This window comes from Delphinapterus leucas, chromosome 2, assembly GCF_059928025.1.
Source record: "Delphinapterus leucas isolate spDelLeu-1000000601 "Yukka" chromosome 2, BTC_Dleu_Yukka2, whole genome shotgun sequence".
NCBI lineage: Eukaryota > Metazoa > Chordata > Mammalia > Artiodactyla > Monodontidae > Delphinapterus > Delphinapterus leucas.
The window spans coordinates 48,205,798-48,232,778 of record NC_143130.1 but is presented as its reverse complement, the minus strand read 5'-3'; positions in this window follow the sequence as shown (position 1 = coordinate 48,232,778).

Genomic DNA, 26,981 nt, shown 5'->3' with positions numbered 1-26,981 from the left:
GTAAACCAGAAAAGGAATCTGAAACTATTTTATGCTAAACCTGCCACTGTGGGTCAGCTACAGTCATAGAGAGACCCCTTAGGAGTTCTAACACCCACTAACATTTGAAAGTAACTTTTGCAGCATCAAATCCTGGGGGTTCCTGCATGTTTCATAATCCCTTCAAAAGCAGTAGAAGTGGAATCTCACTTTCGTTACTCTGTGCCTTGAATCTAAGAGATTTGCAGCAGTATGAATTTTGTGACTGTGAAATTATTCTCTTCTCCTAATATGCTTTTGACTTGGCTGTGGCTGTGCTTTGTACTTGTAAGCAGACATGCTCTTGGATTAGCTGGGTCATTTGGGAAAGAATGTCTGACAGATGTGCATTGTAGGATTCAGATATTGTTATTGTTGAAGACATACAATTTTTTTTCATCTTCAGCAAGTTTGACAGTTGAATCCAAACACATTTTCATTGATTGCAGTATTTGTTATATTTCCATATACTTTAAGAGCCCCAACGATGACTGTTCCATAAAGAGTTTCTTTTTCCTTTAGTAAGCCCTCATAGGCCAAGGAGCTCCTATAGAGTTGGAATGATGTTGTGTGCTCAACTTCTTTTTTTCTTACTCATTCTTAAAGAAAACTGCTAGAAAAGATAGCCAATAGATGTTTCCATACTAAGAAATGACTGTTTTTTTTGTTTTTATTTTTAGCTTCTTAAGTGAAATATTCAATACTCCCTGAAGACCAAAATTCATTTGGCTTTGGAAATCAAGAAGAATATTTTTCTGCTGTTCCTCTTCTACCTAGGGATTATACTGATCTAGTACCATGTATAATTTTCCAGTTGCATGGGGTTATGATATGGTTTATATAAATGGCATAAACATGTATTATGGAAATAGCACAAATGCCGAAGACAGCCACTTCCAGTTGTGCATACCAACTGTGGGATGTTTGGGTGGTAACTGACCTCCCTAAGACTCAACCTGTGCATCTGTGAACTTGGCCATTGCTGCCCTCTCAACATCCCTGTAGGAATGAAATGAAGGCATGTATGTGAATTTGTAGAGCAGTGCCTGGCAAATACAAATTAAATGATTATTTTGGCATTGAGAAACATCTTATTGACTACATTGTCTGAATCATGTTAACCATTTAAAATAATATTTTATAATCTAACTTAAAAATATTTGTAAGAGGGAGAAAAAATTTGATGAAATATATTGCTCTGAACATTTTCTTCTTTATTCTGGGAACTATGTGCTTTAATGACCAACTGCTGAGTGAACTTGGTACAGGTCATTGGAAATGCCATTTTTCTCCCCGTTCTTGGTATTGTATCAGGAAAAGTTTTAAACTGTTTCCTTCTTTTTTTAAAGTACCTTAAGGCAGGTAGTGTAAATTAACTCATTACTTTGTAAATGCTTATTTCCAATGTAATTATGGCTTACTACATTGACATTAAACATTGAAACGTAACTTCTAAATCCAGTAGCAAGGATAAGAGCCTTATTCTATGGATGCCTCTGGGGGAATTACTACATACTAAATAGAAAGAAATCTTAGTTTAAGATTTAAAAAAATCAAGGTACACTCTTAGAGCTAATGTGAATCAGGTATTACCAGAATCAGTGACGCTTCAGTTATTCCACAACACAAGTGACATACGTTCATCTTTATAGACTTGGCAAATTTTAGACAAGCGAAGTTGAAACCTTTATGGATAAACTTTTTCAGGTTTACAAAGTTTCAGCCAAGTATAAAAGCTTAAAGGATTATGAGAGAACCACTCCCCTGAAATCATTTCTAGAATAAAGTCTGTCTGTCAAATGTCACTTGGTGATAATGTGTTTAACGTAGGCACAGAAATTTAAGAGGATGACTTGGACACTCATCAGGTAAGGATCAAAGGTGCTATAGGGCTGGGTCTCAGGTGAGGCTGGAGTATAGCAAGGGCAGCTTTTATGGCGTGTACAAAGCAAAGATTCCTTTTAGGAGAGCAAATATGAAAATAAATTCATTTTTAAGTTACCCTAGTCCCTGATAGAAATTGAGAACATAGGGCAGGATGTGGCTAATGCCCAGTGGTGTGTTGTTAAACACTAAACAACTTGCTTTCTAAGTGGGTAGTGGGGAGGATCTGACTTATAGTGCTTGCTAATTTCTGTAAATAATCCACGTGGCTGATTTCAAGCTACCAGCGTGAAATTGCTGAACACATAGATGGTTAGCGATAACAAGAATTGGCTCTTGCAAGCTGGTATCATTGGGTTCCAGCACAACATTGACTCTTTGAGTAATGCTGGCCCGTCTATGCCTTACTTCCTTGTTGGCTTATCATAAAATGGAAACTCAGGGACATAGGAATACATTTGGTTGAAGCAGATAAATCAGAAGTGGCACATTGTATAACTTGGTGGTGGGGGGGTGCCATTCATTTCCTAGGCTATGTGAAGGGTGCTCCCTGGAGTTGTGCAGGAAAGAGCCTGCATAGCCATATGTGCATATGGTGGCCCTGCTACAGCTCCATTCACTTGACTTTAACCCCTCCCCACTCCCAAACAAACACCGAGCAACTCCTGGAGCATTACATCATATCTACTGCTCTGTGCCAGGCAGCTATGCCAGCCCACTCCCTTCCTCCAATCTAGACTTGACCGGCTTCTGTTTGGGCTCTGCCATTCCTAGCTCCCATGGGCTGTGCGAGCAGGACCTGAAGGGGAATCAAGGTCATGGGGGCATCTGACAGCTGTGTTCAGAGGCTATGTGCAAAGGTGCTCTGGGACACAGCCTGGGAGGGAGGTTGGAGAAATCTCAGGATGCCTACAGCCCTGTCACCGGTCCAGGAACACTCAGGCACAGTGTCCATTATTTGGGGGAGGAAAAAGAATAAATCAGCGTTCTACATGTAGCTAAATTACCCTGAAAAGACCTCACCGCTCAGCGGGCTTCCCCAGCTGAGTCATGACTGCCTGAACAGCCAGGGGGCCTAATGAGCACTATGTGGGTGGTTCTGCATGGGCAGTCACCCAGGGCTGATCCCCGCTCTGCGAACATGAGCTTTTAAATAAAAGAACAGCAAGCCTGGTTGATGGATGGTGTTATTTTGGCCTTTCTTGAGGGAGAAACTCACTTTGGGAGGATACGGAAGCAGACTTGCCCCATGGTGCTCAGTGCTTGCAATCTCAGGGATGGTTCTGGAGGGCAGGACATCATGTGCCCAGTCATCTAGGATGCACCCAGGGGAGCACCATCTGGTGGATGGGGATTCGGGGGGCCTGGCAGCAAACAGGGCCAGGCACTGCCAAGGGCACAGATCTAAGGGTGGTCTGTGTCTGTGTGCACAGTCCCGGCCAGCTCTGCCCCTCCTCCCTGACACACACACTTACACATGCTCATCACTTCTTCCAAGGAGGGGATACCAAAAATAAACAAAAATGGAGGTGTTAGCACACAATGTCATGGCTACCATGATTTTTCCTGCCAAAATGCCCAATAAAGTGGTCCTTATAATTTTGCTATGAGGTTAGGGATCCTTGAAAGGGAATGTCAAGCTATAAAGGTTTGTAGAATATGTGCACCATACATATTATATAGAATCTCTTGGCTGCAAGTAACATGAGACCGACTTCGAGGCAGCTTAGGAGAAAGAACAAGGGCATAATGGGGGTGCCAGTGGGGGAAAGAGCTTATTGGAAAGTTATGAGGCCATTTCACAGAAACCAAAAGCAGAGAGGCTGCCAGGGCTGTGGACTGGAGCCAGGACTGGAGCTTGGGGGAGCCTGCTTGGTAACAGGTTATGCTTCTCTAGTTATAGATGAGGCCTCTACACATAGAGCCACAGAACAGAAAAGGGTGTCCTGAATTTTCCATGTTCCAGTTCAGGCACAAAAGAGATTTCTCTTTCCATTGCCATCTACAAAATTCCCAAGGAAGAAATAGTTTCCTAGCTCAGGCCAGGTGCCAACCCTGTTAGGTCAATTGTGGGAAGGGAAAGGGGTCTGGGGAAAGATTCTGATTCACCTTGTTGAGGTCTCTGCAGCCTGAACATGTGAGTTCTGTTTTGCTTTTGGCTGGAATACCTCTTCATCCATGAAAACACACATGAGAGTAGAAAGGCCAAGGGGTCTGAGTCAGGCAAATCTGGGTATAGACCTCGTTTTCCTTCTTATTAGTTGTTTGACTTTGGACAAATAATTGAACCACTCTGAAATTCAATTCTTGCATTATCCCAGCAAGAAATTCTTGTTCTATGGCACAGTGGTCTTCAGAGTGGGTTCTGGTAGCCTCAGCACCAGCCTCCTCTGAGAACCTGTTAGAAAGGCAAATTCTCAGACTCCACCCCAGACTGGCTGGGGGGGTGGGGGATGGGGCTCACTGATCTGTGTTTTAACAAGACCTCCCTGAGGATGCATGCTGTGGTTTGGGAGCCTCTGCTTTAGGGCTCTGGGGGTTGCCTCTGAGAACCCTCAACAGTGGACCACAGAGTCCTGGATGAGGGCCCATTGGGCTTGCAACCCCCAGCTACCACCTTCTCCCACAACAGTCTGTATAAGCAGACCATGGGCAGGAAACCTCTGGAGTCCAAATTCTTTGTGTACTGGGGAGTCTAGTGTACTTTTCATGGGGAGCAGTGGGGTCTCTCCACCCCAAGTCCAGTGAGGAGTTAAGATTGGAGGTGTTTGAAAGAACAGGGAACTAGGTATCCCCTGGCCGGTGCCTGCTGAGCTACAGAAAATTGCAGGCCCACCCTGATGCTGGCAGGTTTGGAGGAAGTTCTCAGGAAAATGTCTCTGCCCTCCCAGAACTTCTAGACCCTGAAGGAGGAGGGGAAGCAGAGGGAAATCGCAGACTGTATCTGCTCCTCACCAAAGGAGAGGCAAACCGGACAGGCAAGGAGAGTGAGAGCCTGCAGCTTCAAACAGGACAAGATGAAACTTTACATACTGTGACGACACTGTGCCAGTAACTGGAGGTAAATGGATGTGACCCATATGGCTTTGTGGCTTTAAAAGAATGTGGAAGAACAGAGTTGACAGCAACTGCTGGAAAAAATAAATGAGGGTGTTTGAGATGCTGTCTGGAAAATACATAAACATCATGGATGCTTAATAAGTGGCTGCCACTTTTTGAGTGCGTATGTGAGCCAGACTCTTTCTAAAGCAACAACAGAAAGTGACATAAAACTTTCATGAACCTTTTGAAGAGGTTATTATAATTCCTACATTACAGAGAAGGAAACTAAGGCTCACAGGAGGGGTGCTAAGTGGCCAAAAGCCACACAGCAAAGTAGCAGAGCCCGGCAGAGTCAGGGCCTCCATGCACAACTCTGACACCAAAGCCATGCTGTAGCTACTGCTTCTTCATGGGAACTATTTTAATAATATGCTGTTCCCTAAATTGTGGAGAGTACTTGTTTCCTTCTGGGAAGCAATCCCTGAGCTTTGTAAATGGCAGTTCATCAGTTCACATGGATCCCCACACAGGGGTCCTGGCCAGAGAGCCTATGAGACTCACAGGTCTGCTATTTCAGAGCCAGAGGCTGCTTTGCTGAGCTGGCATTTACATGGATCTGTTTTCCTACTTAAAGTTCAAGGCCAAGATGAAGTCCCAGGGTTAAGTTTTGCTCCTCAGGCAAAGCTTTAGACAGTGTCTAGGAAAGGGCTTTGTCAATGGAAAAGACACTGAGTCACTGGACTCCATTCAAAATGGCGGCCACCATGAGTCTCTTTGGGGTGTGGTGGATCCTCCAGCCCTGCAAGTAAAATCAGAGCCATTCATTGCCTTGGTCTCTCCCTCACACACACACCCATTTATGAGCGTGAATCATGGATTTCCAAGTAACAAGCATGAACTATTTTTTATTTTAACACCCACCGCAAAGCCTAGCTCCTTCTCAGCCTCCCTGCTACCTGCCTATCAAGAGGATTCTGACTCTCCGAGGGGAGCGGCAGGGCTGGTGGAGCTATTCAGTCAGTCCCCAGGAGGTTCAACACTTGCAGCAATTTGTAGTGAAATTACCAGCTGAACTTGATTTAGATCCTGGCTGGAGCCTTCCCTGAAGGGTGTGGTGTGAAAGCCCAGCGGTTTGCTGTGAGTAAAAGTCTTACAGTGGATGACTGGACTGAGGATCAGGTTGGGGAAGACAGAAGGGGATGGAGTTTGTACCAGCAAGGCTGTCAGCCCCTAGATGCTGTGCTCGGGGGTCACTCTAGCTCTTTTTTCAGTCCCTAGAAATATAATGCTGTTCATTCCATAAAACTAGGATATGCACAGGCTGACTGGCTTGCAGAATAGTGCAAAAGCTTCTTGTTTAGGTTAGGGGACCATCTTACAGGTCAAATTTACACGGGGGGGGGGGAGGGTCAGCTTTCTTTCCCTGGGGGATGGAGGAATGGAATCTGCATCTCAATTGAGCTCTGGATCCTCCCCTAGATTTAAGTCACTCCTAAAATAGGAATTAACGCTCACACTTCATACTTGTAATTGTGTAGTTACTGGAGATGAAATGCTATCTCAAGTACTATTGAAGCCGAATATGGCCTCTGTGCCCTGTCGACTAAAAAAATCTATTCACAATCTAAAAATTGATAGTTATGTTTTATTCCGTGGGAAATTTTAAGACTTCAAGCTTGGGAGGCAGCATCTCAAGTAACTCTGAGAGAGCTGCTCTGAGGAGGTGAGGGGGGAGCCAGGATATATAGGAGTTTTGCAACAAAGGGCAGGTAGTCTGAACATCAAAAGATTATTGTTAATTAAATCCAGATATCTCAAATTAAGGAATTTAGCGCTTTTCTAAGTATGGGAAGAGGCAAGAGACTGGGCTCACCGAAATCATTCCTTTGATATGCACCTCAGCTATCTGGGGCCACTATCTTGTGTTTTTACATCCTGAGTTCCCTCAGGGCTCACCGTAGGGAGTGGCTGCAGTCTGATGCCTGCTATATGGCAGGTGTTCTTTCCTTTCTGAGTTCCCTCAGGGCTCACCAGCTCACCACAGGCAGTGGCTGCAAAGGCTGATGACTGTGACATCTTTGTCTACTGATATGGCAGGAAATATTCCATTTATCAACCCCGACACGGAGTTAAATCTTGGAGACAGAGTTTTGGGTAAAGTAGAAAAGAATAGCTTTATTGCTTTGCCAGGCAAAGGGGGCCACACTGGGATAATGCCCTCAAAACTGTGTGCCCCAACCTGGAGGATGCAGTGAGGAGTTTTATAGTAATGGTTCAAAGAGGGCGTGATCAGCTTGTGGACACTCTTCTGATTGGTTGGTGGTGAGGTAAGTGGGAGTGAACATTATCAACCTTTTGGTTTCAACAAGTCTGGGGTCTATGTGCTTGTGGGCAGCACACAGTTAACTTCTCCCACCTGGCGGGGGTTTCAGGATCTGCAAAACAGCTCAAAGATATTGTTATGTGTATCCCTTGAGGGGGAACCAGGACCCTGCCCTAAGGCTGCACTATTGTTTCTTGACTATTCCTCTATTGTCTCTCCATTCCCTCTCTTCCCTAATTAGCAACTGTTTGAACCTGCCCCTTGGAACTCAGGGAAGGTCTTGGAGGCTGAATGAAGCCTGTTTCCTGTAATAAAGAAATGGGGGACACAGAAAGGCTTTTGTACCCAGGAGCCCCACGGGGTCCTGCTTGCTATCACTATCTCATTTAATATTTATAGCTAACCTGGGTCTGGTGCATGTAAGTCTCATGTGACAAAAGAGCAAAAAAAAAAAAAAAAAAAAAAAAATCAAGCATTTGGGCTAGCACAGTAATGGATGGCATTACAATCAGTGTTGAGGGCTTTGTCTGGTATGTTTATCAATACCCCCTAGAAAATATTTCATGTCAGATCTTTTAAGAATTTATGCTCAGGATAAAAATCCACAAAAAAGCATCTTTCCTTTCTTGGGAGTCAGAGTCCCTGTGTCTGATTAAGTGGTCATGCAGCTCATCATGCTTCCCTTTTCCCCCAGGCTGCCAGGAAGACCAGAGCAACAATTAGTGGGCAGTTATTGTAATTAGCCCACATGCTTAGCATTGTTTCTTTCTCCTTTCTTTTAGTTGTTCTGTTTTCTCTATGTAACCTGTTTATATAGAGAGACCTCAGATTCCTTGAGAACTGGAGGTCAGCTGTGAATAAATGCATGACTATAATAAAAAACAAAGAAACAGAACCATGTAAGTGGCAGAGCATGGACTGGGCAGATTTCCTGATTCCAAAAGCAGCACATTTTCCACATCACCATACTGCTCATTCTGGCAGTTCTGGTGTGATTCTGCTAGAAGATGTAAGGTTGGATCTTAACAAAAGGCACCGCGAAACAGAGGAAAGCTTCAAGTGAGCTTTATTAGGGAGCGCTCCCGGTCGAGGTTCACTGGTCCGAGAGAAAGGGGCCAGAGAAGTCGCACCCGGGCGAGGGTTGGGCAAGATTTTATAGGGGAAGAAGGGAAAGGGGTGTGGTGAATCTGGGAGGGCACAGGGTATTCCTTATTTGGTGGTCTTTTCGGGTATCCTGGGGGACCGTTAGTCCCGCCCCTCGAAAGGCGGGAAGGCTGGGCAAGGTGCAAAGTCCCCAGGTCAGTTCCTGGAACTGGGTGTTCCGGAAAGTCTCCAGGTCAGTTTCTGGAACTGGGTGGTCCAGAGAGTTTCGGCCTGATGCAACCTGTGAATCTGATTGTGTTCCCCTGCCTCAGGCCAGTTGGCCTTACAGAAGATGCCCCAGGAACTAGGCATATTTTGGTTCCTGAGGGATGGGGTGACAGAGGCTGGGGGACACCATGGTAGCACGGCTGTGCCTTCACCTGCCTGGACAGCAGGGAGCTCAAGCCTTATCAGAGCAGGCTGGTCTGGCAGTTGCTGGCTACATGCCATTGATTTTCCCTCTCAAGAACAACCCAGCAGTCTTTCCCTGAGGGGGAAAATTTAATTATAAGAAATTAACAAACATTTGGAAAAAAAAAGGTAGAGCAGTTATTCTTCAATTAGAGAAAAGCTGGCTTTAATCACCTTCCTGCCAGATGTCCTCTTGGGGGGCAGGCGCTTGTGCAAATGAATACTGGAGCGGGGAATTAGAAAAGGAGCTTAGGGTCTGGGTGTCTCTCCCACTTGTACTGGCTACCATGTTAAATCCCAGATTCAAGGCTTACTTAGCTATTTTCAGATCTCTTAATCTTCCTTCCATAAATATGATGTTGCTTCAAATCTGCTGGAGCCAGGGAGCTTCAGCAGAGCCAATTATTTGGTCTGTGGCCACCCTGGGCCAGAACAGCAGGAGTGCCCAACTGTCTTCTGCTGGAAAATTCCATACTCCTCACACCCACCTCCTAGGAAAGAATCCTGTGTGTGTGTGTGTGTGTTTGAGAGTGTGTTTGCACATGTGTGTGTGTGATGGTGTGTGTGAGTGCGTGAAGGTGGGTGCATGTTCATATGTGTGTGCATGATGAGGAAATGTGTGTGTGGTGGATCTGTCAATGTGTGTGTGTGTGTGTGAGTGAGCATGTGATTGTGTTGATAAATGGAATATTTATAAGTGGAATGGAATATTTATAAATGGAATATTTCCTTCCATATCAATAAACAAAGGATGTCACAGTCACCAATGATTGCAGCCCCCCAGCGTGAGCTGATGAGCCCTGAGGAAACTCAGGGCTGAAAAGAATACCTGCCATCTAGCAGCCATCAGACTGCAGCCACTCCCTGCGGTGAGCCCTGAGGAAACTCAGCATGTGAAAACACAGGATACTGGCCCCAGATAGCTGAGGTGCATATCAAAGGAATGATTTCATTGAGCCCAGGCTCTTGCATCTTCCCATACATAGAAAAGCACTAAATTCCTTAACTTGAGATACCTGATTTTCTTTAATTAACAATAATCTTTGGATGCTCCCAATTACCTGTCCTTTGTTGCAAAACTCCTATATATCCTGGCTACCCCCTCACCTCCTCAGAGTAGCAGTTTCTCAGAGCTATCTGAAACACTGTCTCCCGGGCTGCAGTCTTCATTTTGCCCCAAATAAAACTTAACTCGCAACTCTCAGGTTGTGGATTCTTTTTAAGTCATCAGTATCTATCAGTGTGTGAGCTTGCATGTACATATGTGTTTGTGTATGTGTGCCTGTGAATTGCATGAGTGTGAATATGTGTGTGAGTCTGTATGAGTGCGTTTTTGAGTGAGTTTTTGAATGAGCGTGGATGTGAGTGCGTGTGTCAGCATGTGTCTGTGTGTTTGCTGGAGTCCCTCCAGCTGCATTAATGGGAGGCATGCAGGGAAGAGAGAGCACCGCAACAGTCAGAGTGCTTGACCTTGCCCTGCACTGACGGACAAGAAAGCGTGGAGCTCAAACAATTGACCTTGAAGGAGATGCCTTCCCATCTCCCTCACACACCCAACTGCCCTTAAATAAATAAGGGAAGGCGGACAGACACAGTTCCTTAGAAAATAAGATAATGACATAATCTTCCCAGTCCAGTTACTACACTGGACTCCACAGCTAGTCAGGCACATGGAATAGCCCACAGCCAGGTTCCTGATGAATTCTTGACCGCCCCAGCTTGTTCTGAATTTCATGAATGGGATTCAGGAGCTGGAGTCATTTTAGGGAGCAGCAGGACCAATGACGTCATCTTAGCTGTTAAAGAGTAAACTCCATGGGGCTTCCCTGGTGGCGCAGTGGTTGAGAGTCCGCCTGCCGATGCAGGGGACACGGGTTCGTGCCCCGGTCCGGGAAGATCCCACATGCCGCGGAGCGGCTGGGCCCGTGAGCCATGGCCGCTGAGCCTGCACGTCCGGAGCCTGTGCTTCGCAACGGGAGAGGCCACAACAGTGAGAGGTCCGCGTACCGCAAAAAAAAAAAAAAAAAAAAAAGAGTAAAGTCCATGAGAGGGATCTTGTTTCCCTTATATTCAGAGGACACAGAATGAATCCAGGGCAGAGCTGGGGCCAAGATCCAAGTTCTTGGTGTACATGCAGAATGTGACTTATCCTGGTTTCCTCAGAGATGCTGCCGTCTCACACCTTGTTCTGCCTTCATGCTAATCCCTTCCCTGCCAGCTCTTCATGTGCCATCTAGCTCATGGCTAGATAATTTACATGGTGTTATGATCGTTCTCCTTTTTTACCTCATTCTATCCATCACTGCCTTCATCAACCTTAAAATTGCCTTGAATGTGTTACTCCCTTGTTGAGAGATATTCAGTGGCTCCCTATTACCTAGATAATAAAATCCAAGATATTTAATTTGCGTCCAAGATCCATGGTAGTCTAATTTCTACCTTCCTTATTTCCTATGTACCTTTTCCTTGATAAAAACTGGTTTACTAATTGCATTAATAATGTACTCTATTCTCTCTTTCATGCAACAAATACATATTGAGTACTTTCCAAGTCTCAGTCAGAGTGCTAGACACTGTAATAGTAACATATACTTAATAAGTACCTACTGTGTGCCAGGCACACTTCTAAATTCTGTAGATGAAACAATGTACAGGCTTCTGCATGTACAACTGCAGGGGGAGCCATGTACATAGAGGACAATAGATGGTGACTTTTGGGTTTTGCAACACATCAGCCCTACATGTAATCTTCACAACAACCTTAAAAGAGAAGTGGTTATATTTAACCCACTTTACAGTTGAAGGAAATAAGCCACATCGATATTAAAAGATAAATCCATTATAGAGTAAGTTTCAGTGCGGGCGTTGAAACCTGAGGCTTGGCTTCAGAACCCTTATGCCTGACCTCTACTCCACCATCCCTCCAAATATATATTATCTCATTAAATATTCACAACAATGCAATGAGGCAGTTGCATCATCATTTTATGGGTAAAAAATTACAAGGCCACAAAAGTTAAATGATTTGCCAGATATGTTTCTAGCCCAGATTTGAACCCAGGTTATGTCAGTATTCTAAAGCCAAGATAGAATTATTCTAATTGTAATTAGTGTTTATTCTGGCAAAAACACTAAGTTTGGATCCCAGAGGACATGGGCTAAGACCTTGCCACTGTCCAGCACTGGTGTTCCTTCTCTCTGCAGCTTAGTTCCCTCATTATAAATATAATGGGATTTGACTACACCAGCACTTCTCAACCTTGGATGTGCTAGAGAAGGACTTGGGGAGTTTCAAAAAATATGCCTATCTAGGATTAATGTTTTTCTATATTCCCCCAGGGATTTGAATGTATAATCAGGGTTGAGGATCTTAGATGTGCCATAATCACCACCTTGGGAGACTGACTTCTGTTGCTACTCCCACTTCAATGTCTTTTCATTCTTCCTCAAAGCAATGTGTGGCTTCTACTTGAAAGACATTGTTCTTGGACACTACGTTAGGCAGGATAGGCTAGGTTGTGCTGCAATAACAAATGACCCTGAAATTTATCCTAAGTTCTATTTTATCACCCTGAAATTTATCTTACGTATTATTTCTCACTCATTATTGCTTGGCTTAAGTTTTAGACCATGTTGTTTTCATTCCTGGGCCCCAGCTGACATAACAGCACCTATCTGGAAGATCACCAACAGATGGAAAAGAAAAGATGACAAACCATGTGCATGGAAAAGTGGAGAAACTCTGAGGGTGATAACTACTGGTGATGACTAGAATAGTCAATGTTGTTTGGTAAGTAGTGAAACCACAGACTGGAACTCAGTTCATCCTGATCTCAGAGCTTGAAAATATTACCCTTACCTTCAACAAAAGCTGTTCCAAAGGAATCCTGTGGGATGCTGAGGGGCTCCAGCCTCTGTTATTTTGATTCAGTGGGACTGAGTAAAGGCCCAGAAATCTACATTTTATTTTTATTTTTTAAAATTAATTTTTATTGGAGTATAGTTGATTTACAATGTTGTGTTAGTTTCTGCTATACAGCAAAGTGAATCAGTTATATATATATATATATATATATATATATATACTCTTCTTTTAGATTTTATTCCCATATAGGTCATTACAGAATATTGAGTAGACTTCCCTGTGGATTACAGTAGGTTCTTATTAGTTATCTATTTTGTATATAGTAGTGTGTATATGTCAATCCCAGTCTCCTAATTTATCCCTCCCCCCTTTCCCCATTGGTAACCATAATTTTGTTTTCTACATCTGTGACTCTATTTCTGTTTTGTAAATAGGTTCATTTGTACCATGTTTATTAGATTCCACTTATAGCCAATATCATATGATATTTGTCTTTGACTTCACTCAGTATGCCAATCTCTAGGTCCGTCCATATTGATGCAAATGGCATGATTTCGTTCTTTTTTATGGCTGCATAATATTCCATTGTATATATGTACCACATCTTCTTTAAAAGCCTTTCCCCACTCCAGGTGATTCTGATGCAAGTGATTTGAGGACTGCATTTTGAAAAAATTGTGTTACTTCCTTTAAAGAAAAAGGCAATGCCATTTCTCCTAAGTACTTGGCCTATTTGTCTGCTTATCTAGTCAAATTTCCATTGACATATTATAAGTTCCCACTTTTTTCCTTTTCAACTTTTCTTATTCTTGTTGGTGAGGATGTTTCTGTGGGTGGATAATCAAATTATAGATCCGTTAATTCTAGAGTCTAGAATTCTAGGGTCTAACCCCTTTTCATGAACTTCTCAGCTCTGTACTAGATCCAATCTCCTTGATCCCCCTCTCACATCCCTTCTCCAAACTGCATGTATAGTCCAGCCCACTGGATGCAGCTAAGTAGACAGGGAAAGCCCCAGGACATGGGAGCACATAAAGGAAACCTCCCCTTCTTTTTGTCTTTGGATAAATGGAATTCTCTCCCAGACAGCTCAAACCCTCATATCTGTTTCCCAGGAATGGGGATTTCTGTCCACAATTGTGCTTCCCATGATCTACATGATCCTACATGATCTGCTCCCTGGCACCGTCCCAAGGTCATTTTCTAGCATCCTGCCCCCCATTTGCTAAGATGACTGCAACGGCCCTCTTTCTGTATATATTGCAATACATCTAAAGAATTCTCAGTCAGTTTATTGAAAAGACCTTCCCATGCATCAAGTGATCTTTGTTCCTTAAGTGAGAGGGGGCATGGGAGAGCGGAAGTTCTTGGGCTTTTAAAGCATATGATGGCTGCTAACAACAGAGCTGTGAAGTGAGCCTGCCTGGGTGAGAACCCTAGCTTTACTATGCAGTAGCCATAGCAACTTAGATAAATTACTTAGCCTTATGGGGTCTCATTTTTGTCACCCATAAAATGCAGAAAATGGTAGGACAGTTCCAAGCATTACATGACAACACAGGTAAATATTAGCTGTTATATTCGAAGCCAGGCAGACTTGGATTAAAGCTCTCCCTCTGCCGTGTGCTTGAAGTTAACCTCAGAAGTCTCAGATTCCTCGTCGATAAAATAAATGGAAAATTGTCTACCTCCTAGGGCATGATGTGGAGAGAGTACAAATGCTGATGTTTAGAAAATTCCCAGATCATTTCCTGGCAATAGGAAATGCTTCAGAAAGTTAGTTCAGGAACCTGCATTGATGACAAACTCAAGGCCTGTTGCCTCCTAGAACCTCAGATGCCCAATGTACCTAGACTGACTGCTAGAGAGAACATGGGAAGAAGCACAGGGAAGGCATGCAAAATTTTCACCTACCACACTGACTGTGGAGGTGCCAGGAAAATTTTGCACATGCTGTAATCAATACGAAGGCTTTTCTCATGGGGGAGGGATAGATTGGGAGTTTGGGATTGACATGTACGCACTGCTATATTTAAAATAGATACCCAGCAAGAACCTACTGTATAGCACAGGGAACTCTGCTTAACATTCTGTAATAACCTAAATGGGAAAAGAATTTGAAAAAGAATATATATATATATATATATGTATGTATGTATAACTGAATCACTTTGCTGGACACCTGAAACTAACGCAGCATTGTTAATCAACTATACTCCAATATAAATTTTTTTTAAAAATCAGAAAACTGCTTACAATATCTTTCAGGAAAATGACCCTCCACTGTGCCTGTCATCCACTCATATGCTTAACAAGGTTGCAAGGGCATGGTGTATGTGTGACTCTCACCCCAGATCATGGTTTCTGGCTGAGTCTGTTGACTGTGCCTGCAGAATCCTTCTTAACATGGCGCTTCATGACATAGCACTGATTAATTAGTATTTGCTAGCACGCTGAAACCCATTTGCTCTTTCTCCAAGAAGAGATCCCTGAGCTGAACTCAGGCTTAATTCGATCCATCACACACCTTGCCCTGAGATTCCCATCTTAGAGCCCTGACTCTGGGCTTTTGTTGGCTTCACCTTTGTCATGTCTATAGTGATTTTATTACATTACTGTTAACTTCAAATCAGCCAAAACAACTCAGCAGGTCCAAGTGAGCCAGAGGTATATTTTCCCCCATTATCTTCTTCAAAACTTTGTCTAAGAACAGCAACAGGGGGCAAAAAACAAAAAAACAAAAAACAAAACAAAAAACCAACCAGAAACAAATCCCTGGGAAGCCCTGGAGACTTCATCCCCATTTATTTTACTGCCTGGATGTAATTTGAGGAGATGCACTAAAAATGTCAAAAATGAACAGATTGGAACGAGTGTTTCAGTCCTCCAGGCATGAGACAAACTCTCCAGGAAAGTGATCTTTAAAATATTTGGAATTGACCATGTTGTTTTAAACCCTCATAGCAATGGTTCTTTTTTTTTTTTTTGCGGTACGCGGGCCTCTCACTGTTGTGGCCTCTCCCGTTGTGGAGCACGGGCTCCCGACGCGCAGGCTCAGCGGCCATGGCTCATGGGCCCAGCCGCTCCGCGGCATGTGGGATCCTCCCGGACCGGGGCACGAACCCGTGTCCCCTGCATCGGCTGACAGACTCTCAACCACCGCGCCACCAGGGAAGCCCAACCATGTTGTTTTAAACCCTCATAGCAATGGTGCTTGTCTTCATCCTTGGATAGAAAACTGCCTACTGAAGTACAGCGGGCAGAAAGTCCCTCTTTTCTGTTTCCACCCACACAGCAGAAGCCCCATGGCAGAGGCATCTCTGTCGCCTGTGTGTGCCATTTCTGGGCTTGGTGCTTTCATGTCTTCAAGCCATTTTTCTGACTGGTCAAGGCTGATTCGGAGGACCCAGTTCCTGACCACCGAGGATGCCCCATGCCAAGCCAGAAAATGTCTCCCTCTGCCCTTGACAAGGGAGTCTGAAAGTTTTGTAAGAAAAATATCCCAGCAACATTCCAGCTTTGTCAGCTCATGCTGCTGCCTCCTGCTGCCCTTGAAGTTTCAACTGGACCCAGGATTCCTTTTTACTTCCTGTTCTGAGCCATTGTCCGGTGCTCATTACCCACCAGCTGTGGCCCAGCTGTTAAATTCCACATCAAAGGTGGCATCATGCACCTGGCGTGTGAGCTGATTTCCCTTCTGCCTCTTACCATGGTGCATTAAGCCTTCTGGGTCTTTATTTTAAAGCAGCTCTATAAATGTCAAATACTATTAACTGTCCAAGTGAGAGGTGGGAAAGCCAAAGGGCTTGGGAAGACTGAAGAATGGAATAAAACCTTAAAAATATTTGTTCCCCCACCCCTGTTCTTTCCTTTTCTGGCTGCCACTTTAATTTGGATACCCAGACTAGCAATCAAAGCATTGCAATGACCATCCCCATAAATATGTAAGTTGATACAAATCTGAAACATTAACCAAGAAGAAAACCAAGATTATTATTATCATTATTGCTCACATTAGCAATGATTTTGGCATATAAGATAGAAATGTAGGCAAATGTGGCTTATTATATTTAAAGAGCTTTCAGTCTAATAAGATGAAAAATGAAATCCTCAGTATACGTGGTGTCCATGTGACCACGAGTAGTTCTGTTTTCTCTGAGGTGGCAAAGTATGCCAGTGCATGGATATCCCATCTTGATCGACATCAGAGCTGTTTTTACAATAATCTTTTAACTTCTTGCTTTTAGTCTCACCCCTTCTGATACATCCTCTCACTTCCAAGTGATATCCTTTAAATGAAAGTCATATTAGATCATTTTCTTGTTATTTTTGTTAACATCCTTAGAGGAGGTGGAAGAAAGAGCAAAGGCAACTCACTCAAGTGTAAGCAAAATCTTCCTGAATTCACCTTTCAATAGCTAAAAATTCCTTAAAAAAAAAAAAGCTGTGTTAATTTATCTACAACTGGTAGATAATTCAATGGTAGATTGAATGACACAGACAGATAAAAATGTTTGTCTCAAGAGTAGAAAACTTTCAAGAATATATTAATATAATGACTCTTTCCTAAATAAGACTTTTGACTTTTGGAAAAGGTTTTGTGAGTGTGCATGCCTCCCACCAACTAATTTAATTCATTAATAGCCAATATGTCAAACTTAGAAGAATTTATTTATTTTCTTGGTGTTTTGCCTTCTTTGGAATGTAAATATTCAATAACCAAACCCGAGGGAGTATTAATAAATGAATACTGAAAGCTTTCAAAGCTTTCAAAGAGCAAGTGAAAGCTTTCAAAGTGTAAGATGTCACACGTGCACTGGGTTATTTATGTTATTTAGCTGAGTATTAAAACCCATTGGAGCTTTTCCCTTTAATTGATCTCAGCTAAAATCCTGGGGATATCTGGCTGGATTCCAAGCCCGCTGGATTAATTTTAGCAGGGCCAGGCTTTTCCCAAAGGGAATGCTTGCTGGTAAGCTAAGATTTATTTACCTCATACGAATTTCTAAACACATTTTCAAAATTGATTTCAATAAATGCCATACTTTGAGGTACTATCTAGGTACGATTTATAGTTAAACAAAGGCTTATACTACATAGACTTACTATATTGTATGAGTTTTCTATTGCTGATGTAACAAATTACCACAATTTTAGTGGCTTAAAAAAACAAGTAGGGGCTTCCCTGGTGGCGCAGTGGTTAAGAATCCTGCTACTGCAGGGGACACGAGTTCGAGCCCTGGTCTTGGAAGATCCCACATGTAGCGGAGCAACTAAGTCCGTGTGCTACAACTACTGAGCCTGCGCTCTAGAGCCCGCGAGCCACAACTACTGAATCCCCCACGCCTAGAGCCCGTGCTCCGCAACAAGAGAAGCCGCGGCAATGAGAAGCCCCTGCACCACAACGAAGAGTAACCCCTGCTCGCTGCAACTAGAGAAAGCCCGCACGCAACAATGAAGGCCCAATGAAAAAAAAATGTAGGAATTTATTATCTTACAGTTCTGGAGGTCAGAAGTTCCAAATGGGTTTCACTGGGATAAAATTAAGGTGTCAGCAGGGTTGTGTTGCTTTTTGAGACTCTAGAGGAGAATTCCTTCCCTTGCCTTATCTGGCTTTAAGAAACTTTCTGCATTCCTTGGCTCCTGGCCTCATTCCTCCATCTTCAAAGCCAGCAATGTTGGGCGGAGTCCTTTTTCCTACTGCCATCTCTCTGGTTCTTACTTCTGATTCTTTCTTCCACTTTTAAGGACCCTTGTGATTATATTGGATTTACCTGGATAACCCAGGATAATCTCTCTATATTAAGGTCAGCTAATTAGGAATCTTATATCCATTTGCAACATTAAATCCTCTTTGTCATGTAAGGGAACATGTTCACAGGATCCAGCCATGTGGACAGCCTTCAGGGGCCAATATTCTTCCTACCAACCCTATTAGTAGGCATTGAGGTTTCAAGTCAACCAGTTGGGGAAAAATATCAATCCTTAGTGAAATTCAGCAAAGACTGAAGAATAGGTCTTGAAGTGGATTAAAACAGAGTAAGTGTTTGGCATGCTCTGTGAAATCTCAGATCCCAGTGTGGGAGCTGTGCTGTTGATTGTTTGAGAACAAGCATCTACTCAGTACCAGACACTGTTGAATCTGTGTTTAATTTAAAAACAAATAGGAAAGTCCCTGCCTGCCTTCAGGGAGCTTGCCAATGGGAGGGAGGGACAAGCATGTCGACAACATATAAAAGGCAAAAGATGCTGACTACTGTGGTCCAAAGCAAGGTCTGCTTCATCTCGGTGATGGAATTTGAAAAGCCCCTCACACTAAGGGCATGAATGGGACTGAATATTTATCAATGAATGAATGAATAAACACATGAATGGAGAGGCGTTCATGTTGAGGGAATTCTAAGAGCAAAAATTATTAGGCAGGAGAGGATTCAGGTTTTGTGGGGTCTGAAACTTATACAATATTGGAGACCCTTCTTAAGAAGAATATAACATCATGAATGCAAAATTAAGCCAAAAAGTAAATATTATTTAGGAAGAGAAAATGTTAGAAAAAATTGGAAAGCACCATAAGCATCACAAAATCTGGAATTATAATATAGTATTAATTAGCCAACTAACAACTAAACTTTTCTAATACATTTTCCCTTTGTTTTTGGCTACATGTCTTTCATCAGTACTTCATATGACAATGACTTTACTATATTATGTTTAGAAAATGAGGTATAACTGACATATAACATTATATCAATTTCAGGTGTACGTCATGATGATTCGATATATGTATACATTGAGAATTGATCACCACAATAAGTCAGACGCTTTTTCTGCATTTATTGAGATGACCATAGGATTTTTATCCTTCATTTTGTTAATGAGGTATATCACACTGATTGATTTGCATATTTGAACCATCCTTGCATTCTTGGAATAAATTCCACTTGATCATGGTGTATGATCATTTTAATGTATTATTGAGTTTGGGTTGCTAATATTTTGTTGAGGATTTTTACATCTAAGTTCATCAGGAATATTGTCTTGTAATTTTCTTTTCTTGTGGCATCCTTGTCTGTTTTGGGTATCAGGGTAATGCTGGCCTTGTAAAATGAGTTTAGAAGCTTTCCCTCTTCCTCTGTTTTTTGGAAGAGTTTGAGAAGGGTTGATACTAATTCTTGTTTGAATGTTTGGTAGAATTCACTAGTGAAGACATCTGGTCCTGGACAATTGTATTTTGGGAGGTTTTTGATTACTGATTCAGTCTACTTACTTGTAATTGGCCTGCTAAGATTTTCTATTTCTTTTTTTTTAGGCCGTGCCCCACAGCTTGCAGGATCTTAATTCCTCCACAAGGCATGGAACCTGTGCCCCCTGCAGTGGAAATGTGGAGTCCTAACCACTGGATGGCCAGGGAATTCTCAAGATTTTCTATTTCTTCATGGTTCAGTTTTGATAGGTTGTATGTTTCTAGGAATTTATCCGTTTCTTCTAGGTTGTCAAATTTGTTGGCATATACTTAGTTGTTCATAGTAGTCTCTTATGATACCTTGTATTTCTGTGGTATCAGTTCTAATGTTTCCTCTTTCATTTCTTATTTTATTTGAGTCCTCTTTCTTTTTTTCTTGGTGAGTCTAGTTAAAGGCTTTTCAGTTTTGTTTAGTTTTTCAAAAAATAGCTCTTATTTTCATTGATCTTTTCTATTTTCTTTTTAGTTCCTATTTCATTTATTTCTGCTCTCATCTTTGTTATTTCATTACATCTAACTTAGGGCTTCATTTGTTCTTCTGTTTCTAGGTCCTTGAGGCATAAAGTTAGGTTGTGTATTTGATTTTTTAAATTTGTTTGTTTTCAAAGCTTGGTATTTATTACTATGAACTTCCCTCTTAGAACTGCTTTTGCTGCATCCCATAAATTTTGGTATGTTGTATTTCCATTTCTGTTTGCCTGAAGGATACACCCCCACAAACAAAGTTGTCTGTAACCTAAAGCTAAATAATTGTTTTTCTTGTCTGTGTTTGCCTCTTTCTTATTGTCATCTTATTCACCAGAACTTAATGTAAGTAGATTTCTTAGAATTGAGATATTTATTGTTTTTGTATTTGTCATCCTTAGAAATATTTTATATTGGTAATATAAATGTATGTACAATGTGTGCATTTATGTATTTTAGGGTGTGAAAGGGCTGTGCTTTGTATATGAAAGTTTCTGTGTCATCATGCTAAATATGTCCATTTAGAGAAAAAAAAACCTAACAAACCTCTCTATAACATTTTGCCTTAATTTTTTTGCTGCATATTCTTTCACTGCTTCTTCATATTACAATGGTTTTATTATATTACTTTAATAAAAGTATTTGAAAGAATTTTTTTTCTACATGGTTGATACTTTTTCTTTAAATTTCTTAGAACTGGGATGTAAAAAACATGTGATTTCCCACACAGATATATTCTTTGTTTGTATTAGTACCACAAGATATTATACTCAGAATAGGGGAATTTTGTTAAATCATATTTTGTGTAACTCCCATAAAAGAGAGAAGTATAGTGAATGTTTATAATTATATTTTATACTTTATACTTATATATTATACTTTATAAAGTGTATTTTATACACTTTATTATTATATGTATTTCTGATAATAGAGAACCACCCAATTTTGACTGGATATTAGTGAGAAAAAAATCTTCCGCTTAAAATTTTACATGTTTGAATGAGAGCGTTCTCCACAGACTATTCTGGCTATTCTGGCTTTGTGTGGTTTATACCTTGTTTCTCCTGCATGGTCCATATGCTGCCAGGTCCCAGAGTATATGTTATTATTGTGACATAGCTGCTGGCTTTATGTCTTGACACTATATGAGCTGTTATAGTGGGTAATATAAAAAACTTGGGAGCTGTTCTTAGGCTGAGATAGCTATAAGTAACTAATCTATACATAATATTGGTTGCAAAGCACATAAATATTTTCCAATAATCCAAAATTACAAGTATTCTCAACTCAAATATGCCTTAGCCAGATCCTCCAAATGCCCATGGCTACTCCAATGCCACCAACACTAGACGAAATGTAATGGATAAGAAATAAGAATAAAAAGATGTTATCTGTTGCTGCAAAACATATCACCCCCAAAACTTAGTGGCCTGAAACAAACATGATCATTTATTATGTCATGGTTTCTGTGGGTCAAGAATTCAAACAAGGCACAGAAGTGATGGCTTATCTCTGCTCCATGATGTCAAGGTTTCAGCTGAAAGATTTAAGAATTGGGCTGGAGAATCAATTTCCATGTTGGCTTATTCACATGGGGGGCAATTTGGTGCCAACAAATTGGTTTCTCTACACATGGGTCTCTAAACAGGGCTGCCTGAGTGTCATTATATTGTGGCTGGTTTCCCTCTGAGCAATCCAAGAGTACAAGGTAGAAGCAGCAATGTCTTTTATGACTTGCTCTCAGAAGTCACACCCATTCATTTATGGTTGCAAAGGTAGACTCTTATTCATTATAAAAAAGACCACATGGGAATAAATACCAAGAGATAAGGATCATTGATGTTATGCAGTCAATGTTTGTGTTTTCCCAAATTGCTATGTTGAAGTTCTAACCTCCGTGGGATGGTACAGTATTAGGAGATTGGGCCTTTGGGAGGTGACTCGGTTTGGATGAAATCATAAGAATGGGGCCATGATGGGATTAGTGTCCTTACAAGAAGAGGACCCTGTGAGAAGGTGGCTATCTGCAAGCCAGATCTCCCTAGGAACTGAATCTGGCTGGCACCTTGATCCTAGGCTTTCCAGCCCCGAGAACTACGAGAAATAAATGTCGTTTAAGCCACCTGGTCTTTTGAATTTTGTTATAGCAGCTGGAGGTGACTAAGACATTTGGGAACCACCTTGGAAGCTGGCCAACAAAGGAGATGTGATAATTGTAAACAACTAAAATTAAATTTTCTCATGTTGACATATTCAAACAATTATATGACCATGTGACCACATTGTTATGGTTTCTACCAGAGCTTTAGAAGGGGGAACTAAGAAACTGAATCATAAGGTTTATTTGTTTCTTTTCTGAAAGTTTGGCTTTGTGCTGCTATTCAGATCAATTCCCTCAAAATTCTCACTCCTTGAATAGAATTTCTCACATACAGCAAACTCTATTTTTATTTCTACCATAAGCCTGAGATGCAGGGAAGTTCAGGATTAATATTAATAATGAGATGTCATAAATTGGTTTACACCATTGAAGTCAATTTTAAAAGAATACCACAGGTAGCCTGAAAGGAGAATAGAAGTTGGAAGATGGTGGCCTAGAGCTTGAGGCTGGGTGACTGGGAGTCCAAAAGGGCAGTCCAATTTGTGACTGTGAACCTCAGATCTTATTTTGAACATTATGGCACATGTTGCTAATTATCCTCTAGAATCCATTCTCCTGATCTTGCTTTTAGAATGGAAGACTTACCCTACAAACTACCTGCCACTTTTATCAAAGCACTTGGCTTTTTGGCTACAGATACCACATTGCACCGCTCCCTTGCAGATAGGTGTTTGCTTAAGTTCTAGCCAAAGGAACATGAGGAGAAGTGATGTGTGTAACATGATGTCATTCCCTTTAAGGAATGTTTGCTAGTTCTCCACTTCCTTTCTTTTTTCCTTTCTTCCTTTGGGGAAGGAATGGAAAGAGTCACCTTGGATTCTGGTATGGAAGCCACATGTTGAGGATAAAAGAACCACCCTCTCAGCTCTAGAACTCTCACCTCTGGACTGTTTTGTGAGCAGGAGAGAGAAAACTACCTTCTGGTTTATTTAACCCATGGAAATTTGAAGTTGCTTTGTTACAGCTCTTTAGACTGACCCTTCAAATAGTAAAATAACAAGTTAAAGTCTCATTACACTTCACGGAAACATTTTTTTCTTCATTGACCAGACACTTGATGGAAAAAGACCCAAAACCCATGTTGGAATAATCCACAAACCTCCTCTGTGTTCTCATGCTCTGGCCTGGCCTTGTAGAAGTAGTCTTTTCTCAGCAGCATCCTCTGAATGTGAAAAGACTATAAGAGTGATTATTTCACTCCTGATGTCTCCTCTCTGCAGATATGTGATTGAGTGCTTTGCCTGTGAAATTCTCATGGTGGGCATTTTTGCTATTTTCTCCTGCTCACCTGATTTTTTTCTGGATGGGTCAAATCTTGTAGTGGAAGCAAACCTGTCAGCGTGTGTGGGTGACATGAGTGAGGTGAGAAGTGGATATATGGTCTGAGGTTACAGGAAATGGTTGTTTATGTAGCCTTATTAGTGCTCAAGGGACTGCAACATGAGTGTTAAATTCAAATGTTCTGACTCACTATTCCCTTGAGAGAAAGACTTCAGAAAACACAGGTGTGCGGTCTACAGAGCTGGTGGTTTCCTTTACAGTTCATCCCTGTAGAAATAAACTTTGACATTCTACCCCAGGGGTTGCAAAGTTTTGCCTCCCAAAGAGACCCCTGGGGTGATGTGTATTTTAGAAACCTCAGACGTGAACTTGTGTTTAGGCGGGACTTACCTTGAGAGACACCACTCTTTCCTGGTTTTCCTTCTTCCTCACTGGATGGTGCTTCCTGGCCTTCACTTTGACTCCTTCTTTTCTTCTGACTATGAATGCTGACTTCTGAATCAGCCTTCATCCTCAACTATAAACTGGGCCCCATGGCTTTAAATATCATCTAGGTTTCAATGACTTCCATACTTCCACCCCTGACCTCTCCCTGGAATCCCAGAATTATACATTCCAAGTGCTAAAAAGGCTTTCTTCTTGTCTAATAGGCATCTCAAACCTAACATGACAAAACAAAAAGAAAAATAATAAAACTCTCCCTATTTTGCTTCCTTCTTTCCCAAAATTGCTTCTCATTTTAGTTAAGGTAATGCTGTAAAAACCCAATGATGGCTCATACACAATAGAAGTGTGTTTCTCATTCATTTATAGTTAAAATCAGGTGTTCCTGATCAGCAGTGGCTCATTTCTAGGTGGTGGTTCAGGTTTCTGAGTTCCAAATCTCATGGTTCTACCATCTTGAACATTTCGTTTCTGAGATCAACATGCCCATCCTTATTAAGGAGACGGAAGAAAAAAAAGCATGGGGACCATGCACAGAAGATGTCTATGGACAGTGCTAGAGGTGACACAGGTCAATTTTAACTACATTTTCTGGCTAAATTTTCAATGGAACTGCAAAAGAGTCTAGGGATGAAGAGAAAATTACTTAGTTTGTGGCATATTTCACACTTTTGGCCAGAAAATACCCATTTCCTCCTTTTCCTCTTACACAAAGCACAGTTCAAAATCCAGGATCTCTAGCTGTTGTGCAAACCTCTTGGTCAGATCTGGTGTGTGGGGGACCTATCAACCACTGTTCCAGTCACGTGGCTCATCCAACTCTGGAAAATCCGCAATCTCTTAATTTTCTATTTACATGTTTGTCTCTGCTTGCGAACAGCCAATTCTCACCTGAGCTCACCTCTTCTTTGTAATACTTCACTAAAGGCAGTCAATAGTAACCAATGCATACTAATGCTCTAAATTTTGCCAACCAATTGTCCCAGGGCTACAGGTCAGAAGGCCTTTTTACCAAATGTTTCACAATGCAGAGTGTGAATCTCCATCTTTCTTCTCTCTGCTATCAGGTTCCTCAGTGCCTGCCCATTATGCCAATACCACTTACCTTTTTTTTTTCCTTATGGTGACTCTCCCTCCTGGAATAATTTCTGTACTGTAGCAAGCACAGTAATGAAAGGTAAAACATTTTGAAAATATTGGGCTTTTTTTCTATCATCTCAATAATTTTTTCTTCCTTCCACCCAGTACTTTCTCTGCTTCAAACTCTCCAGTAGATTCCTATTGGATTTAAAATAGACTTTATGATGAATTACAAAACTCTGTGTCATGTAGCTGTCATCTATGTTTTCAGCCTCCTCGGGCACCCCTCTTGTCCTATGCCCTATGCCACATTTACTTAGGACCACTTTCTGTTTTATGAACATGTCCAGCTCCTGTCTTTGTATTAGTTGATCCCCTTGCCTATGATGCCCTTCCTTCCTCCTCTCCTTCCTTCCTTCCTTCCTTCTTTCCTTCCTCCCCCCTGTTAAAATGTAAGATACTTGAGACCAAAAATTGATTCAGTTTTATTCAATGACTATTATATTCATAGACAAGAACAGTGCCTGAGTGATCATAGTTGTCTAATACATATTTACTGAGTAAATGAATGAACTCTTCTTGAGGAATTGACAGTACTAAATTTTACAATGAATCCTAGAAGTCTAGAACTAGGAGAGACTTTATTGATAATTGAATATGTCCAATTTAATAGGTAAATAATTGAGTAATCAAGTTGCAAGATTGAGAATATTTGAAACATTGGCTTTTCTACCTATACGTTCTGTGATTATATAACGTGATTTATTCCAAATATCCAACCAGTTATTCTCAGGGACCAAGAATTACCATATTATAATCCATTTGGAGTCAATGACCAAGTGACAATTGTCACTGTTTACCCGATTTTCTCTCTGCTAAAACTAATTAGTCGATGGGGTCAAAGATAAACATTTCTAATGACATAGTAACTCTCAGGGGATTTCAATAAAGGTGAGAGAGAACATTTTTGCTGTTAAACTTTAAGCTCTGTGGCTGGTAAATCAGGAGTTGGCACACTGCAGCCCATGAACCAAATGTGGTCCACGCATTTTTGTAAGTAAAGCTTTATTGGAACAAAATAATACCTATTCATTTATGTATTGTCTATGGCTGCTTTATACTACAAAGGCAGAACTGAGTAGTTGCTTCAGAGACAGAATGTCCCTCAAAGCCTAAAATATTTACTTTTTTGGCCCTTAAATTTTTTGTCCACCCCTGTAAGTAAACTATTGTCCCTGCAACCTCCCTGCCCCAACCCTTATCCACACCCCACAAATCTATATCAAGTTATTAAAATATGGAACTTTCTCATTGAGAAATATAAAAAATACATGCTACCTTATCCAAAGGCAGAATTATGCTTCCTTTTAACCATTGTATCTAATGCAAAGCATTTTTTTTTTTTTTTTTCGGTACGCGGGCCTCTCACTGTTGTGGCCTCTCCCGTTGCGGAGCACAGGCTCCGGACGCGCAGGCTCAGCAGCCATGGCTCATGGGCCCAGCCGCTCCGCGGCATGTGGGATCTTCGCGGACCGGGGCACGAACCTGCGTCCCCTGCATCGGCAGGCGGACTCTCAACCACTGCGCCACCAGGGAAGCCCCGCAAAGCATATATTTTAGG